Here is a 16,758-nt window from a genome sequence, read left to right as displayed (position 1 = left end):
CAAGCATAAATTACAATACTTATATCAATGGTAAGTAGAAATAGAATTTGCACTAAATAAGAAATAAATAAAAATTGTTCAAAAATACTTCTTCCCTTCATAAATCATCTTGTGAGTTTCATATGTCCCTCATTCTTTGGTATATGTATATATGTTGTATTTGTGAAGAATAATATTAATCATGTTCTTATTCTTTGTTTTGAATTTGAATAGTCTTGGATGAACATAAATTATACGCGGAAATTCTAATTGACGGGCAACATTTAATAAATTGTGGATTCTTTTTCAAGAATTAAAAGGTATCTTAAATGGAGATTTCTCGTGATATAATAAACATTTTGTGGAAATTCCATAATACCATTACAGTATTTTGCGTAATTAGGGATGCGTTCGCGTACCCTGATTATATTTAAAAGCAAATTCGGATTATGCGTACGCGCAATTTCGAGCGAATGTTTTAAAGTATTTCTCCGCGGATGTCAAAATAATTTCATATAACCCGAGATGTGTAGTTCATTGTCCAAATAAAAGGATGATGATGTTCCGGATTTTATTTTTAATTTTCGAATATATATTTTTTTTATATATATAACATGGACAATTTTATTGTGTACACGTACGCGTGGCCCAATCCCTGATGCTTATAAAAAATATATAATACGAATATACGTACGCGTAATTCGTCCATATAATTGTAAACAATAAGTAAAAAGTGGTAGTAAAATCATGCAATAAAAACGTATTTAGTAAAAATCAAGATAATTAAGCCAATAATAAAAACAGTTAAGCGGCCGGGCTAGAACCACGGAATTCGGAAATGCCTAACACCTTCTTCCGGATTAACAGAATTCCTTACTCAGGATTTCTGGTTCGCAGAATAATAAACAGAGTCATATTCTCCTCGATTCAGGGATTAAAATTGGTGACTTGGGACGCCTTAAAATTCCCAGGTGGCGACTCTGAAACAAATAAACAAATCCCGTTTCGACTGTCCTTTAATTGGAGAAAACTCCCCACGCGCCCCGCGGGTGCGGTAAAAAGGAGGTGCGACAGCTCTGGCGACTCTGCTGGGGACATAAGTGTTGCAACCCAGAACCACTAGTTCAGGGTTTAAAGAATTCGAGCTTAAGATAACTGCAATAATTGGCTTTATTTATTATATGATTTTCAACTGTTTATATATGCTAATATGCTAAATGTTGCTTTTTACCGCTTTGATATTATTTGAATTATGAATATATACAACTGCTACGAAACCCCCTTCTTTCTGAGTCTTCTGAATTTATGGTGTACACGTGTGCGAGACCCACCTTTCTGTTAAAGTCATACCAAATAAGACGGAGTTGGGACAAGTAACTAGGCCGGGCAGACTTTCGTGCTCCCGGTACATTGCCCCCACTTCGGCTCAAACTGTCCGTTTAGGTAAGCCAGGTTTAGAACAATCAACCTAAGGTTTTACACTTAGAATAACTCAACCATGTACCGGATCCCTAGTAGGAACGAATATTTGCATCATATGCATTTGGCCTTGGAGACTCAACACAGGGGTTGGGTCTGTCTAGGACAGGTGAACCCAAGATAAAAAGACCATCATAATGCATCCTACTTGTTACTTGTGCATTCATTTGCCTCGAACATGCTTGTTGACCAGTTTAAATAAAATCATGGTGAGAAGAAGGGAATAAAATGGGTTGTTTTAAAAAAAAAAAATCGAAAAAAAAATAGTTTTAAATTTTGAAATAAAGGTATTTAATAAATAAAAAAAATTTCGAAAATGATTTTTTTTTTTTAGTATAAATTTTCAAAAATGAATTTTGACTTTATCAAAATTAAATTTCAGATACAAAATGAGCACCACACAAAGCCCCTCATCCACAAGTACGGAAGAATTTCTATGTCAGCTTCAAATGTGGTGGTATGATTTAGGCGAAGACGGTCAAAAATGGGTCGTCAAGCATTTGGGAAATCTCACGGACATTATGAAAGTTAAACCCCGTGATGATCTGATTGCGGCGTTAGTAACTTTTTGGGACCCTGCTCACAATGTTTTTCGTTTCTCTGACTTCGAGCTTACTCCTACATTAGAGGAGATAGCTGGATATGCTGGTTTTGACGGAAGTTTAAGAAATCAAAGCTTGATATTCACAAAGGCTCCTTCAGTACATCGATTCTTCGGTCTTCTGAACATCAGCAGTCAAATCAGGAAAAGCAATGTCATCAATGGATGTTGTTCCTTCAACTTTTTGTATTCAAGGTTCGGAAAGTCAGATGGGTTCGAAATTCATGAGAAAGGCCTTACTAATAAGCAAAACAAAGACACTTGGCAGATGCACCGTCGATTTGCTTTCATGGTGGCTTTTCTAGGAGTCATGGTCTTCCCAAATAAAGAGCGAACAATTGATATTCGCACCGCAAAAGTTGTGCAAATCCTCACCACTAAAGAAAATCACACCCTTGTCCCCATCATTCTATCAGATATTTATCGGGCTCTGACTTTATGCAAATCAGGAGCAAAAGTCTTCGAAGGATGCAAAATTTTGTTGCAAATATGGGTGATTGAACATCTCCAACAACAGCCTAAGATCATACAGTATGGGTAAAACAATGATAATTGCATCGAAAGCTATGAGGAAAGAACAAAAAATTATCAGGCTCCAGAAGGGATAGAAGCATGGGTATCTCATCTAAAGGCTTTAACGGCAAATCAAATTGAATGGACTCTGGGATGGCTCCCGATGAGGGAAGTAATACACATGTCAGCCTCAAATAGTTATCTACTACTATTGGGATTGAGAAGCATTCAGCCGTATGCACCACTGAGAGTCCTAAGGCAATTAGGGAGATATCAAATAGTTCCTGATGATGAAGATTTGAGTGTGCAAGTAATCGAATTACACCCAGAAGCCATTATTCCCGAGGCTCTACTTCAGCAGATGTGGAATGGGTGTCGATACTTGAAAAGTGATACTCAAGTCCCAGACGCTACAAAGGGTGAGATAAATCCTGGATATGCAAGGTGGTTCGAAAAACGGTCTCGCGTGGATGATGTACCAGAACCTGAGCTAAAAAGGCCAACAAAAAGACCCCATGTTCAAAACTTCAATGATAAAATCCAAGAGCGGTTGATCTGGGGAGAAAAAGAAAAAGGGTACAAAGCAACTATCCATGCCCTAAAAGAAAATCTGAGAAGCCTCAGTTTGGAAAAAGATTTACAAGCACAAGAAGCCGAAGGCGAAAAGAAGAGTCTAGCTTGTGAGAATGAAAATCTTCATGCTCGATTCCAAAAAATGAAAAGAGTTTCTGAAACGCCAAAGAGGAGCTGGAAAGATCAAAAAGCCATCGCCAATCTCTTTGAAAGAATGCAAGATTATGATTCCATTCTTGCGGAAAACGAAAGGGAATTGAGCAAGGCAAAAGAAAGGATCCAACAATTAAACGAAGAAGCCAGATCTAACAAGGAACGCCGGGATAGTCAATCCGAAAAAGACAAGGCACAATTCAAGAAGGAAAAGGACTATTGGATGCAATCAGAAGACCAGCTTCGTGCACAACTAGAAGAGGCAAGAAGATGCAACAGAAAACACCAACAAGCAGACCTCGACAAGGAAAGAGCGCAAGCAAGATTAGAGCAGGCCAGACTCCGAGTTCTGTTAGAATCAGCTCTAGATCGTGAGAACCGTGTTAGAGATATAGCCACCACTCGTCAATAGCAATTGCAAGACCAAGACCAACGTCTCCAAGGTTTCAGGGCACAAATCCACGACCTGGCAGTCTTCACATCTCAAAGTTATGTAAACTGCCAAGGAATGGATTATGAAAGGTTTACAGAGCATGCGCCCACTTTTGCTCGTCATCTAGCAATGGAGTTGGAAAGGATGTATCAAACGCTGGGAGGCCATCCGGGTCAAGCCCCACATTGAGCAGATAATCCAATATTTGACAACAAAAGTGGAAAGTGGGGCACGTTGTGAGATGTTAAGAATTGTATCTTTTATTTTGATTTAAGTGTGTGTATTTTCAAGCCATTTTCTTAAAGTTTTCAAATGTAATTCCATCTTTGTGTAATGAATAAAAGTGATTGCCTTTGGTCCGAACTACGCAAGGTCTGATTCATGTGAGGCATGATACGTAGGCAATCTCTAAGATTAGACCACCACGATAAAAGATATATATAGTAAAAAAAATGAATAACAATAAAAATTTCAAGAAAGCTGGGACGACACAAGCAGCCGAGCAAATGCATAATAGAAAGGGATTATTTGTCTAGGAGCATTGCATCTCAACGTGTGATTATATATGTGTTAAACTCTCAAAACTAACAAGTTTGTTCATTTTCAGAATTCAAGCAGTTAGTTTCTCTAAAGAGTATACTGGCATATTATCACTATCACACAAGATCAAAAGGACCAATACCCGAAAGTATGTCTATCCCAGATGTTGACACAGGTATGGAGATAGAGGAGATGGATGTCGGGAAAATGAAAGAAGAGATGTTTAAGCTCAAGCAACCAATGGCTGAGATGTACCAAGCCTGGTCTACAGGACAGTTACCCCCATCTCACCCAAATAACCCTGCTCCATCAATGACCCAAACTCAGGATAATATCACCACTGAATTATCCCCAAATTTCCCCATTTACCAGCACTACCGAGGCACCACCTCTCAGACACCACAGTCTCTACCTCCAAAACAAGTTCCGTACTTTCCTCCACCTATGACTCATGTTTTCGTAGCACCTCCCCCTGCTACATTTCACAAATCTCCTAGTGAGCCTACATTCCAGGCCCAGGACAACCAATATTACCCCCCGGAGCCCACCTTCAAAGCCTCCGAAATCAATTCAACTGCTCCTCGGTTTGATCTCCCAACCGAAATTGACAAGCCAGCCAAAAATGCTGAACAAGAAGAGATGTTCAGGAAGGTCAAAAGTCTAGAACAATCGTTCCGAGACATGCGGGGATTAGGCGGGCAAGTCAGTGTAGCATACAAAGACTTATGCTTATTCCCCAATGTACAATTGCCAAGCGGTTTCAAGATGCCCAAATTTGACCTATACAGCGGGCACGGCGACCCAGTAGCCCACTTAAGGGGTTTCTGTAGCAAGATGCGAGGAGCTGGGGGAAAGGATGAATTATTGATGGCTTACTTCAGCCAAAGTCTAAGCGGATCAGCTTTGGAGTGGTATACACGCCAGGACCATGGAAGATGGTACACCTGGGATGACCTGGCACAGGCATTCGCATACCATTTCCAATACAATCTGGAAATCATCCCAGATCGATTATCTTTGACCAAATTTGAGAAGAAACACAATGAAAGTTTCAGAGAGTATGGTTTTCGGTGGAGAGAACAGGCAGCAAGAGTGGATCCTCCTATGAAGGAGAGCGAAATGGTAGACTACTTCCTCCAAGCCTTGGAACCGACTTACTATGCCCACTTGGTTTCAGCGGTTGGGAAATCATTCAACGAAGTAGTGAAGATGGGAGGTATGGTGGAAGAAGGCCTCAAGACAAATAAAATCATGAGCTATTCAGCAATTAAGGCAACTACTCAAGCTATTCAAGGCGGGGTAGGAGGAATCGGAAGAAAGAAGAGGGAGGAAGCAGCCGTAGTTGATTCAGGAATTTGGCCGAGACCCAGAGGTTCACCGCTTTACTATAATCAACAACGACCTCGCCAATCAGCTTACCACCATGATTCATCCCAACACTACTATCACCCTTCAGAGCCTCATTTTTCCATTAACCATGCTCAAGCATACAATCAGCCACCTGTTCACACCAATTGGCGTGCTCCTGTCACACCAAATACTTACCCACGAGCCTATCCCGGACCAGGTTTCAGGCCTAGGCCAGCATTCAGGGGAGAAAGGGAACAGAAAAAGAAAACTTACACTCCATTGGGAGAGTCTTACACTAGTCTGTTCCACAGGCTGAGACAGCTAGACATGCTGAGACCAATACAATCCAAGCTACCCAATCCTCCTCCAAAGAATTTGGATTACACCATTAGCTGTGAATATTGCTCCGGTGCACCAGGCCATGATACGGAGAAGTGCTGGCATTTGAAAAATGCAATACAAGAGCTGATTGATACTAATAAAATCGAGGTTCAAACCCCCGAAGCCCCAAATATCAATAGAAATCCAATGCCAGCCCATCAAGAGGCTAATATGATAGAAATCATACAAGCTGATGGGGAGACAAAGAAGTCGTCACAAACTGTCATGATGATCAAGTCTCATGAAACCAAGCCAGATAAGCAGTTAATGGAGGAGAAGCCAGTGTCTAAGCAGAACAAAAATGGTGATGAACCATCTATGATAGTCGATGAGGGATCGTCAAGCAAAGTTGCCGCAAAACAAGAAAGGCCAAAAGTGATAGTACCAGGGGTTGCTAACAAACCCATTGTATTCGTGGAAGGAGCCCGTACAGATCGGGTTATTATTGCACCTGTAATCCAGCTGCCGGTCATCAACAACAAAGCCATCCCATGGAACTACGAACGAGTGATTGTAATGTACAAGGGAAAAGAAATCAAGGAAGAAGTGTGTGAGGTGCAAGGCTTGACTCGTTCGGGAAGATGTTTTACTCCCGAAGAGCTGAGAAAAACTAAAAACAATCCAATGCCAACAAAGAGAGTTGTGACGGAAGAAGAGGCGGAGGAGTTTTTAAGAAAAATGAAACTCCATGATTATTCTGTTGTGGATCAATTAAAGAAGACCCCCGCTCAAATTTCATTGTTGTCATTACTGATCCATTCAGAGGAACACCGTCTGGCGTTGATGAAAATCCTGAATGAAGCTTATGTTCCTGAAAAGATCTCTGTAAATCATTTGGGAAAAATAGCCAACAGAATCTTTGAGACAAACAGAATTACATTTGCTGATGATGAATTGCCTGTGGAAGGTACCGAGCACAACAGAGCTCTTTACCTCACCGTGAAATGTGAAAACTCCGTAGTAACCCGGGTATTGGTTGACAATGGGTCAAGTGCAAACATATGACCTCTCTCCACTTTAAACAAATTAAAAATTAAAGAGGAGAGGATCCAGAAGAATAGTATCTGCGTACGGGGGTTTGACGGTGGAAGCAGAGATTCATTTGGCGACATAGTGTTGGAACTAACAATAGGGCCAGTTGAATTCACAATGGAATTCCAAGTGTTGGACATAACTGTTTCTTACAACTTGTTGTTGGGTCGACCATGGATCCATGCTGCTAAAGCAGTCCCGTCAACACTACATCAGGCTGTCAAGTTTGAATAGGATCATCAAGAAGTAGTCGTGTATGGAGAAGAAAGTTTAAATGCTCACAGCAGTACCATTGTACCGGTCGAGGGAACAGAAAATGACCAGGGACCATGGGTATACCAAGTGACCGACACAGCGTCGATAGAGAAAATTCCAGAGGGGAAATACCTTTCAAATCCAAAGATATCCTCTGCATCAGTCATGGTAGCTTATGAAATGTTAAAAAATGGCTTTATACCCGGCAAAGGTCTGGGTTTATCTTTGCAAGGAATTATACAACCAGTATCTCTCCCCGAGAACTGGGGAACATTCGGTTTGGGGTTCACACCCACTGCCAATGATGTGATAAGGGCTAGGAAGCTGAAACACCAAGCATGGGTTCTTCCAAAACTAGTCCCACATCTGTCAAAGTCTTTTGTCAAGACCGGTGCTAAAAATCGCCCGATAACAACAATTCCTAAATCCCGGGTCAATCCTGAGAAGGAATTAATTGAAAGGATCGAGAAATTGTTTAGTGATGTGAATATGTTGGAAAGCGGAGAAGGGTGTAGCAACGCAGAAGTTCAATTCGTTGGGCCAGAAACAAAGCTCAATAATTGGAAAGCCACTCCTCTCCCAATTCGAAAGGAGTCTTGGTAGTTTATTTTGATTTTCTTTCAGTTTGTTTGGGTTATTTCAAGGTTGTAATCCCAAAGTTTATCTTACAGTTGGTTTGAAGTGTGCAAAACCTTGTTATCTTTCATCATCCAATAAAAAGCAGTTTCCTTTTTATTATCATTCCTGATAGTTTTCTTTTCTTTTTCTTCTTTCTTATACATTTCATTTTACGCTGGCTCTAGTGATATGGCATGCATGAGGAATCCTCAGCCCAGTCTTAAAAATCAATCTGGTTCCGAAATATTAATTCAAGAAATATATTGTGATTATGAATCAGAATATGATGAAGATGAGGTTTTTGAAGAGATTAGTAAAGAGTTAATTCACTTTGAGGAAAAAATCAAACCTAACTTGAGTGATACCGAGGACATCAATATAGGGGACACGAGTAATATCCGAGAAACTAAAATAAGTGTCCATCTGGAACCAAAGATCCGAGAGGAGTTAATTAAAGCACTCATAGAATTCAAAGATGTGTTTGCATGGTCGTATGACGACATGCCGGTCCTGAGCACTGATTTAGTGGTTCACAAATTGCCCACCGATCCAACGGTGCCTCCTGTCAAGCAGAGGCTGAGAAAATTCAAGCCTGACATGAGTGTGAGAATTAAGGAAGAAATCACCAAACAATTGGAAGCAAAGGTCATTCGAGTCACTCGATATCCTGTTTGGTTGGCTAATATCATTCCTGTACCAAAGAAAGACGGCAAAATTAGAGTATGCGTCGACTATCGCAATCTCAACAAAGCAAGTCCAAAGGATAATTTCCCATTACCCAATATCCATATTTTGATCGACAATTGTGCCAAGCATGATATAGGGTCTTTCGTGGATTGTTATGCCGGGTATCATCAAATTCTAATGGATGAAGAAGATGCAGAAAAGACGGCATTCATCACACCATAGGGAACTTATTGCTACCGGGTAATGCCATTCGGTTTAAAGAACGCCGGAGCAACCTATATGAGAGCAATGACCACAGTGTTTCATGATATGATACACAAGGAAATTGAGGTATACGTGGACGATGTGATCATAAAATCAAAGCATCAGGCCGACCACGTTGGGGATTTGAGGAAGTTCTTCTTAAGACTTCGCAGGTACAACCTCAAGCTTAACCCTGCCAAATGCGCCTTTGGAGTTCCATCCGAAAAGTTGCTGGGATTCATAGTCAGTCGACGAGGCATCGAGCTAGACCCATCAAAAATTAAAGCCATCCAAGAATTACCACCTCCCAGGAACAAAACCGAAGTAATGAGTTTGTTGGGAAGGTTAAATTACATCAGCAGGTTTATTGCTCAGCTCACAACAACCTGTGAGCCAATTTTCAAATTGTTAAAAAAGGATGCTGCGATCAAATGGACCGATGAGTGTCAAGAAGCGTTCGATAAAATAAAAGGGTACTTGTCGAACCCACCCGTGTTGGTCCCGCCAGAGCCAGGAAGACCTTTGATTCTTTACTTAACGGTTTTGGAAAATTCATTTGGTTGCGTATTGGGGCAACATGACCTCACTGGCATAAAAGAACAGGCCATCTACTACCTTAGCAAAAAGTTCACAGCTTATGAGGTTAAGTATACTCATCTGGAAAAGACATGTTGCGCCCTAACATGGGTAGCTCAAAAATTGAAACACTATTTGTCATCCTACGCTACTTACCTCATTTCTCGGTTGGATCCATTGAAATACATTTTTCAAAAGCCTATGCCAACGGGAAGACTTGCAAAATGGCAGATATTGCTCACAGAATTTGACATCATCTATGTGACTCGAACTGCAATGAAGGCCCAAGCACTGGCCGATCATTTAGCCGAAAACCCGGTCGATGAGGAATATGAGACATTGAAGACTTATTTTCCTAATGAAGAAACAATGCATATCGATGAGGCGGAGCGAATTGAAAAGCCTGGCTGGAAACTTTTCTTTGATGGAGCCGCTAACATGAAAGGAGTCGGGATAGGCGCTGTAATCATTTCTGAAACAGCGCATCACTATCCTGTTACGGCTCAATTGCGATTTTATTGCACCAATAATATGGCTGAATATGAAGCTTGCATTTTGGGGTTAAGGCTATCTGCAGACATGGGTATCCGAGAAATCTTAGTCATGGGAGATTCGGATCTTTTGGTACATCAAATTCAAGGAGAATGGGAAACCCGAGACTTGAAGCTCATCCCATACCGGCAATGTCTACATGATCTTTGTCAGCGGTTTCAATCAGTGGAATTCCAACATATTCCAAGAATCCATAATGAGGTTGCCGATGCATTGGCTACCCTAGCATCAATGTTGCACCATCCGGACAAAGCTTATGTAGATCCAATACATATTCAAATCCACGATCAGCACGCTTATTGCAATATGGTTGAAGAAGAATTTGATGGTGAACCATGGTTCCACGATATCAAGGAATATATCAGGATGGGGATATATCCCGCACAAGCCACAGGAGATCAAAAGAGGACCATTAGGCGATTGGCAAATGGATTCTTCTTAGGCGGAGGAGTTTTGTATAAAAGAACACCAGATCTTGGATTATTGAGATGCATAGATGCCAGACAAGCTGCAGCTGCCATGTCTAAAGTACATTCAGGAGTTTGCGGACCCCACATGAGTAGATATGTGTTGGCAAAGAAAATCCTCCGAGCCGGTTACTATTGGCTTACCATGGAGCGAGATTGTATCAGTTTTGTGCGCAAGTGTCATCTATGCCAAATACACGGAGATTTGATTCATTCTCCACCATCCGAGTTGCACACAATGTCGGCACCATGGCCCTTCGTTGCCTGGGGCATGGATGTGATTGGACCAATTGAGCCGGCAGCATCCAATGGGCACAGGTTCATTCTGGTAGCTATCGATTATTTTACCAAATGGGTTGAGGCCAAGACATTCAAATCAGTGACCAAGAAAGCTGTGGTCGATTTTGTCCACTCAAATATCATATGTCGATTCGGAATCCCGAAGGTGATCATCACAGATAACGGTGCTAATCTTAACAGCAACTTAATGAAGGAAGTATGTCAACAGTTTAAGATTACACATCGTAACTCTACCCCATATCGGCCCAAGGCGAATGGAGCAGTAGAAGCAGCCAACAAAAACATAAAGAAAATACTTCGGAAAATGATAGAAGGTTCAAAACAATGGCATGAAAAATTACCATTTGCATTATTGGGATACCGCACTACTGTCTGCACTTCAGTAGGAGCAACTCCTTATTTGTTGGTATATGGCACTGAAGCAGTAATTCCTGTAGAAGTTGAGATTCCTTCCCTTCGGATCATCGCCGAAGCAAAGATTGATGATGATGAATGGGTCAAAACCCGTCTGGAACAGTTAAACTTGATTGATGAAAAACGATTGACCGCAGTATGCCATGGTCAATTATATCAAAGAAGAATAGAAAGAGCATACAACAAAAAGGTGCGTCCCCGGAAGTTTGAAGTAGGTCAGCATGTGCTGAAACGTATTTTCCACATCAGGTTGAAGCAAAAGGCAAATTTGCCCCGAATTGGCAAGGACCATTCATTGTGACCAGAGTATTATCAAATGGTGCATTATGTTTAAAAGATATTGAAGGCAAATGCATAGATATGGCGATCAATTCTGACGCGGTAAAGAGATATTATGCATAAAATTTTTGAATGTTTGTATTTAGCATTATTTCGAAGATTGAAATGACAAAAGCAATTTATTCTGCTATCCAAACACTATACCATTTGCTTCCCCTTTGAGCCATACTTGTTTCTTTCTTACCCTCTCTTGGAATCAATGAAAATCAAATAAAAAAAAATATCATCACTATTATGTAGTGAACTATGTTTGACTTGATTCCTCAAAGAAGGATACGTAGGCGCCTCACGGCTCGGTCATAGGGTGCACGATATACATAATGTGCACAAAAAGTTATGTCAAGCGACCCCAATCAGAAACTGGGGCAGAAATTGTATTGGAAGTAAGAAAAAGATTCCAAGAGTTGTAATTTTAAACCCATACCAGAACTGTTTAGCTTTTTATACCGTTTCCATTTTTAACCCCATACCAGAAAGACCTTTCGACCAATCTTAGAAAAATGCTGAGTCAAGCAAATGAAGATGGTTCATAACACTCAGGTACAAACAAGAAAAGAAAGTAAAAATGAGAGAGTCTTATAGGTGAAAACCCACACGGGCACCATGAGGCGACGGAAGTTGAGAGAAAAGTAAAATGAGAGAGTCTTATTGGTGAAAACCTTCATAGGCACCGTAAGGCAAAAAGGAAGTGAGAAATGAACAAATGAGGAAAGTTTATCGGTGAAAACTCTTTGAGACGTTGCAAGTCCAACAGGTCTGTGAAATGAAAAATGAAGTTGAATTATGGAAATTTTGGCAAAAAACAAAAATGAGACAATTGAAAGGAGATTGATTAAAAGATTGGGTTGATTAATCCGAAATGCATACCCTGATCATTGGTGTCAGTAACTCCAATCAGATAAGTTTTTATTCTTTCTCCAACAATCATCCAAACTTGGATTTTTCTTTTCATTCTATAATTGTCGAAATCAGTGTATTTCGTCATTAATAATCTTACTTTTCTAAAAGCTTTGAGATAAGTTTATTTCCAAACAAATAAGAAGGAATGTCAAGGTATACTACCAAGATTCAAGGTTACAAAATACAGCCACGAAAGGTGGGAGATAAAGGATATGGGTGTAAAAAAAAGGTGAAATCAAAAGTGGATCAGCAAAGTCAGAAGGAACATATGATTACAGTTAAAAGGGTTTGAAGGAAAACATACAGAGGGGAATCCTATAGTCAAGGATCAATTACAAGGACAAAACAGTCTTTTCAACCATTCCAAGGCAACAAAGAGAAATGAGGAGAAGCCTCACCATCGGCAAGAATGCCCCAGTTAACCACCCTGCTTTAAACTGACGAAGTTTTCTTTGATTTAAAACAGGGACAAATACAATATTTGTGTCAGGAAATACCTGGTAGAGAATTGAAGAAGTCAGGCGTCCACCTGGAGAATGAGGATGAAAATTGAAGAAGTCAGGCGTCCACCTGGAGAATGAGGATGAGAAAAGAAGAAATCAGGCGTCCACCTGGAGAATGAGGATGAAGAATTAAAGAAGTCAGGCGTCCACCTGGAGAATGAGGATGAGAATTAAAGAAGTCAGGCGTCCACCTAGAGAATGAGTATGAAGAATTGAAGAAGTCAGGCGTCCACCTGGAGAATGAGGATGAGAATTGAAGAAGTCAGGCGTCCACCTGGAGAATGAGGATGAAAATTGAAGAAGTCAGGCGTCCACCTGGAGAATGAGGATGAGAATTAAAGAAGTCAGGCGTCCACCTGGAGAATGAGGATGAGAATTGAAGAAGTCAGGCGTCCACCTGGAGAATGAGGATGAGAATTAAAGAAGTCAGGCGTCCACCTGGAGAATGAGGATGAGAATTAAAGAAGTCAGGCGTCCACCTGGAGAATGAGGATGAGAATTAAAGAAGTCAGGCGTCCACCTGGAGAATGAGGATGAGAATTAAAGAAGTCAGGCGTCCACCTGGAGAATGAGGATGAGAATTAAAGAAGTCAGGCGTCCACCTGGAGAATGAGGATGAAGAATTGAAGAAGTCAGGCGTCCACCTGAAGAATGAGGATGAGAATTGAAGAAGTCAGGCGTCCACCTGGAGAATGAGGATGAAAATTGAAGAAGTCAGGCGTCCACCTGGAGAATGAGGATGAGAATTAAAGAAGTCAGGCGTCCACCTGGAGAATGAGGATGAGAATTGAAGAAGTCAGGCGTCCACCTGGAGAATGAGGATGAGAATTAAAGAAGTCAGGCGTCCACCTGGAGAATAAGGATGAGAAAAGAAGAAGTCAGGCGTCCACCTGGAGAATGAGGATGAGAAAAGAAGAAGTCAGGCGTCCACCTGGAGAATGAGGATAAGAAAAATTGAAGAAGTCAGGCGTCCACCTGGAGAATGAGGATGAAGAAATTGAAGAAGTCAGGCGTCCACCTGGAGAATGAGGATGAAGAAGTTAAAAAGAAGCCAGGCGTCCACCTGGAGAATGAGGATGAAGAAGTTAAAAAGAAGTCAGGCGTCCACCTGGAGAATGAGGATGAAGAAAAAAGGAATTCATGCGTCCACCTGGAGAATGAGGATGAAGAAAGAAAAGAAGCAGTCAAGGCACCCACCTGAAGAACGAGGGAATGAAATTGAAGTGTTGAAATCAAAAGCCCGCTCATATGAAAAAGGAGCACACTTAGAATCAATAAAGCAGAGGAGTCCAACAGAATCCCCAGCAAGAAACAACAAGAGTTCCAAAAGAAAATACGGGACGCAATGAAAAGGAATACGGAATAAGCCAAATGCCCAAGAGTTACCAAGATATCAAGACAACAAAAAACGCAAGGGCATGATCTAGATAAGATTTTTATAATTCCTGTACCATAATCTAGTTTAGTTTTTTGTATTACCTTTGAAGTAAGGTGTAATAAGGAGGTCAGCAAGCAGTAAAAATAGCACAAAGCAGCAGTAACATCACAGTCCCATGGTAGTCCCAGCTACCCAAAAATTCCCGAACTACATTGACCTGATTCCTTTATAGCCAAGGATATGTAGGAAACCTTTGAAGCAGAGGTTCGGTCAAATCTTTCTAAAAATGCTTCCCACGGAGTATTCGAACGAGCAAAAATCGCTCGTATCCGCTCACTTTATCTTTGCACGAAAACTCTTCGAGTTTCCGCACAAAGAGGGCAGCTGTGAGCACGTGATTTTTGCCTTACAAAAAAAACTACTCCAAAATAAATCAAAAAATAAAATAAATTTCTTTTACTTTGTAATTTTTGAATTTGCGTGGTGTTAAATACTTGTGTTATGTCCGTAAGTATTTACATTGTCATAATAAAATGAAAAAATTAAAATAAAATACATGTTGCATGCATATAGGATTTAATTATGCATTTGAAAGATAATTTAAATAAAATCACAAAAAATATGCATTCGTTCTATTTTTAAATGTGTCAATGTTTTATCTACGTGTTAATGGTTATTAAAAGATAATTAGTATTATTGTAATGATAATTTTGTTTTTATAATTTTTGATTAGGATTTTATTAATTAATAATAAAATAAAAATATAAGTTAGAATATGAAAATCGGACCTGGATTAAAATCCAGGCCCAAACGAAATGAATCCCACAGCCCAATCCAACATCCCCCTGTCCGGTCCAATTCGAACAAGCCTAAACGACGTCGCATGAGGTACCTCAAATCTGAGCCGTTGATTCATTGCAATCAAACGGTCCAGTTCAGCCCTTGCATAAATAAAACGACGACGTTTAGGGCAACTAGATCTGAACCGTTCATCCATTTTGATCCCACGGTCTTAAAAAACTCACTCAAACCCGATCCATTTCAACCCCGGGTTGACCCTTTCCCCAACTTAAATCAAACGATGTCGTTTTGATAAGTGGATTGATCCTGGCCCTTCATCTTACTTGATCGGACGGACAATATCAATCCACCCCACCCCTATATAAGTCCCAAGCCCTACCCCGGCCCCAAACTAAGCACCCCCCTCCTACACTGTTCATCATCGTCCCCCAAACCCCCACTCCTAACCCTAGCCGCCCTAGGATCCCACCGCCTGAAACCCGGCGGCATCAACGCCGCCGGTCACCAAAATAACACCCTAGAACCCCCTGAACATCCTCTACACGAATCTGACCTTAGTTTCCTTCGAATCAGGCCCCAACTCTTCGAATCTTAAATCGAAGGTTGGCCTGAAAACCTGATCTTCTCCGATGGCTTCCAAAATAACACCACAACTTCCCCTAGATACCCTCATCACGGATCTGTTAGTTGCATGGTTCGAATCATACTGGAACTACTCGAATCTTCATTTGAAGATTCGAGTACAACCTGACCTTATCCCAACCTACTTCAAACTCACACCAGTTACCCCCTGACCTCCCTCGTGCCTAGAACATCTTTGGTTTCCCTCGAATCTAACCAGAAATGAGTAAATCCCAAATCGAACTTTCAAGAACCCTAAAAATACCAGACTTTTGGATTCTGTCCAGATTGAATAAAGATTGAGGTTTAATCGACCTTAGTTGAAGTATTTTCAGTGGAAAATACTTCGACTAAGGTCTGTTTGATTTCAAACAAATCCGAAGCCTAGTTGAGTTTGAGTCTGATTAAAATTCAGAGGTACTTTTCTATTTCTGTTTGTGTATTCTGTATGTATTTTCGTTTGTTTAATAACTTGTTAATTTTTCATATTTTGTTTTGATTAATTCTGTCATTTTTGTCCCCTACCCGTATACTTGATTCCAAATGTGAATTGTTTCTGTTAATTGTGATTGTTTACAATGTCTGTAATCGACTCGATTAAGTTCGTCGATTAGTTATATTACGAATTTTCATTTCTGAAAGTGCTGACTAAAACAGTCTGCTTCTATTGTTTTAGAATAATTATTGACAAATGTTGTAAATAGTCAACTGATTAATACTCGTCAATTAAATCATGTTTGTTTGTGAATCGGTGAATTCAAATGTATGCTGTATATGCTGTTTTCTGAACAGGGCATTGTCAGTATATTGACAATGCTCCTGTGTATGTTTGATCTTAGTTCAATTTGAAGTTCAGTTTGAATTATTATGCTAAACTCAGTGTTGTAATGTCAAGTTTGAATTCAAGTTTACAAATGTTGATTGGATATAATTGTGTTAGGGGGTTACATTCTTAGTCAGGATTCAGTCCAAACTTTAGGATTGGTTTGTAGCTGTTGTAAATCAGATTAATAATCAGGCTTATACAGATTTTAAAATCTGTATTGTTAAGATGCTGAATTTAAGACAGT

Source organism: Nicotiana tabacum, chromosome 6 (assembly GCF_000715075.1).
Source record: "Nicotiana tabacum cultivar K326 chromosome 6, ASM71507v2, whole genome shotgun sequence".
Classification (NCBI taxonomy): domain Eukaryota; kingdom Viridiplantae; phylum Streptophyta; class Magnoliopsida; order Solanales; family Solanaceae; genus Nicotiana; species Nicotiana tabacum.
This window is presented reverse-complemented; position numbering follows the sequence as displayed.